The 3,323-nt window shown below is 54.0% G+C and overlaps 1 pseudogene; it reads right to left on the bottom strand.

Annotated features, from left to right (window-relative positions):
- Positions 1-1,250: 1,250 nt before the first annotated feature.
- Positions 1,251-3,049, bottom strand: LOC144326306 (uncharacterized; annotated as a pseudogene).
- Positions 3,050-3,323: the final 274 nt, after the last annotated feature.

Here is a 3,323-nt window from a genome sequence, read left to right as displayed (position 1 = left end):
CGACACCTCCCTTTTGAGAGATGCACACTCCCTTTCCCCTTGCATCTCAGCAGAAGAAAGAAGACAGTCTGAAAGTAGTCTGACTCATTCTACTTTATTCCCGGACTGTACACTGTACAAAACATGTCTGCTTTCTCAGAAACCTCCGTACAACTCTCTCACTCCTTTGCAGCAACAACAGGAAGGTCTCAAGTTACACTGAGAACATAACCTTGAGAATAGTGTTGAACATCCTGTCTCACGCTCAGTCACATCATAAGAATCACATGATGAAAACAATGTGCTGCTAGTTCGCAGCTGGTGAGCTCTCATATTACAACAGGGCGATCCCCTCCACACCCAGTCCAGGACCCGGGAGATGACCCTATCTTTCTTGGAATGGTGTGCAACTTCTTATGTCTGAATGGGGCGGTCGGGAAGCAGCTCCAGCCTCATAACCTCTTGCGTGGGTGCTGGGTCGGGGCCTGTTTCCGGTAGTGGTAGCCTGCTGAGGGCATCCGCGTGACCCATTGCCTTCCCAGGGCGGTGAATCAGTGCATACTGGTAGCTGGCAAGGAAAACTGACCACCTGAGGACACGAGGAGACAGCACTTGGGGGGTCTGCTTTTCAGGGGCAAACAAGCCAAGCAACGGCTTGTGGTCAGTCACCACGGTAAAGGGCCGCCCGTACAAGAAATCATGGAATTTTTTTACTCCCTTCACGATTGCCAGACCCTCCTTGTCGATTTGTGAGTAGTTCCATTCGGTTGCGTTAAGTGTCTGGGAAAAGTATGCCACCGGCACCTCTCTTCCATCCAGGAGTTGGTGTCCCAGGACAGTGCTGATGCCATAGGGCGAGGCGTCACATGCTAGCACCACTGGCAGCCTCTCGAAGTGTGCCAAGACTGAGTTTGAGATGAGCAAGTCCTTGACTGCCTGGAATGCGGCCTCCTGGTGCTGGCCCCACACCCAAGGGGCTTGTCCAGGAGTCTGTGTAGGGGCTTCGCTACCACCGCCTTGTGGGGAAGGAAGGAATGGTAAAAGTTCAATAGTCCCAAGAAGGCCTGAAGTTCAGTCTTGCTCTTGGGCGCTGGCCCGTACCTTGTCCCCAGTCGGGTGGACCCCTTCTGTGTCCACCATAAATCCCAGAAAGTCCACCTGAGGCACTCTTAGTAGACATTTTTCCCGCTTCACCTTGAGACCTGCCGTCTGGAAACGGTGCAGAACGGTGTGGAGGCGGTCCTCAAACTCCTCTGGTGTGGGCCCAGCAATCAACACATCATCGAAGAAGGGGGTGACGCCAGGAATCCCTTTAAGGAGAGAGTCCATTAGATTCTGGAATATGCCTGGTGCCACGCTGACACCAATTGCAGCCGCTTTACCCTGAACGCTCCCCTGTACATCACAATCATCTGTGCCTCTGCTGTGGCCTCATCTACCGGCAGCTGTTGATATGCTTGGACCAAGTCCAGCTTGCCAAAATTTTTTGACCCAGCCAGGGTGGCAAGGACATGGCTGACCACTGGCAGTGGGGATGAATGGGCCGTGAGGGCCTTGTTTATGGTACATTTGTAGTCTGCGCAGATGTGGACCGAACCATTAGGCCTGACGGGTGTGATGAACGGGGTTTACCAAGGGGCATTAGGCACAGGCTCCAGCACTCCTTGCTCCACGAGCCGGTCCAATTCCTCGTCTATACAGGGTTTCAGGGCGAATGGGACCCGGCGGGCCTTGAGCCTGACAGGTCGTACTGCCGGGTCAAGCTGTAGAGCAATGGGGGGGGGCAATTTCCCATCGAAAACCCCCCCAAATTCCTTGCATATGGCTTCCACGTCCACTTGTAAGCTAGTGCAGTTCACCCCGGTGACGGCCAACCCCAGTGGTCCAAACCATGCCAATCCCAGTAAGCTAACGTAGAGGGGCCCTTGACCACAAGCAAGTCCAGTTGCCGCGTCCGCCCTTGACATTGCACCCTGAAGGTCCCCACCCCCATTGTGGGGACCTTATGTTTCTGGAAGTCCCGGAGGGTGAATGGGGCCAGCCTGAGTTTGGGACCCCCACTAGGACACAGTTTCCTTAAGGTCCTTGCCGAGATTATGGATAGAGTTGAACCCGTGTCAAGCTCTATGTGGCACAGGGCCCCCTCTATCTGTACCTCTACATAATTTTTCTCTATGTTGGAGTGGGGCAACTGGTATACCTGGAAGTCCGTGAGCTCCATTGAGTTGCCTTGGGGCGTTGGGCCCCGAGACCTGGGGCTCTTGGATCGGTCATCTGATGCCTGGCGTCGGGTGGGCCGAGCCTGACACACCCGGGCGATGCATCCCGATTTTCTGCACTGCCTGCACTCTGCATTGCGGAAACGGCAGGTCCTCCTCTCGTGACTCTCCCTGCAGCTTGCGCAGTTCCCTCCTTCTCGTCGAGGCAGATGTGGTCTGTGTGCTCCTTGAGTGCGCTGCTGTACTCGGTGCACCTCCTCCCTGTCAGATCCTGAGTCGTCGGTGAGGTCTTTGTGGTGGACCCTCGGTTGGGACGGCAGGCTCGGCCGTGCCTCTTGCGTCAACCTCTCAGCAGCTTCCGTTGCCAGGGCCTCCTCCAGAGCGACCTGGAATGTTAGGTCCTTCTTGGCATAGAGGCGTCATTGCAGCTTCTCATCCTTCAGGCCACCGACGAGGCGGTCACGAAGCATGTTCTCCAACTCTGAGAAGTTGCAGAACCGGGCGGCTTGGCGGAGAGAGGTCACAAACCCAGTTATGGCTTCCCCAGAGGTTTGTTGCTTTGCGTAAAAGGCATTTCGTCGAGCCACCAGTGAGGACTGCGGCGAAAAGTGCCCCTTCAGCCGTTCCATTATTGTTTTGTATGGAACAGTAGCGACGTCTTCAGGCGCAAGGAGAGCCCGGGCGATTTCAAATGTCTCCTTTCCGCAGATGCTGAAGAATATCGCCCTCTTCTTGGCGTCTTCTTCGTCGGTGACCCCTTTGGCTTCCAGGAGGAAGGTGAAATGGGAGGCATATGCTTCCCAGTCTCTGGATGCTGGGTTTTACGACAATAAGCTGCTGTCGGTTGCCATTCTGAGTTTCTTGGGTCCCGGAGCTGAAGCCTGGATACACGGTGCGAGGCAGCGGTGCTGCGGTGCTGTGTGTGGCTGTCAGCTCAGCGGGATAATAATAATAATAATAATAATAATAATAATAATAATAATAATAATAATAATAATAATAATTTATTATTTATACCCCGCCCATCTGGCTGGGTTTCCCCAGCCACTCTGGGCGGCTTCCAACGGAATATTAAAAACAGTACAGCATCAGACATTAAAAACTTCCCTAAAGAGGGCTGCCTTC

The sequence above is a fragment of the Podarcis muralis genome, chromosome W (genome assembly GCF_964188315.1).
Source record: "Podarcis muralis chromosome W, rPodMur119.hap1.1, whole genome shotgun sequence".
In the NCBI taxonomy this organism is placed as follows: Eukaryota; Metazoa; Chordata; class Lepidosauria; order Squamata; family Lacertidae; genus Podarcis; species Podarcis muralis.
Note: the sequence above shows the minus strand (reverse complement) of the source record. Positions and strands in the feature narration are given on the sequence as shown.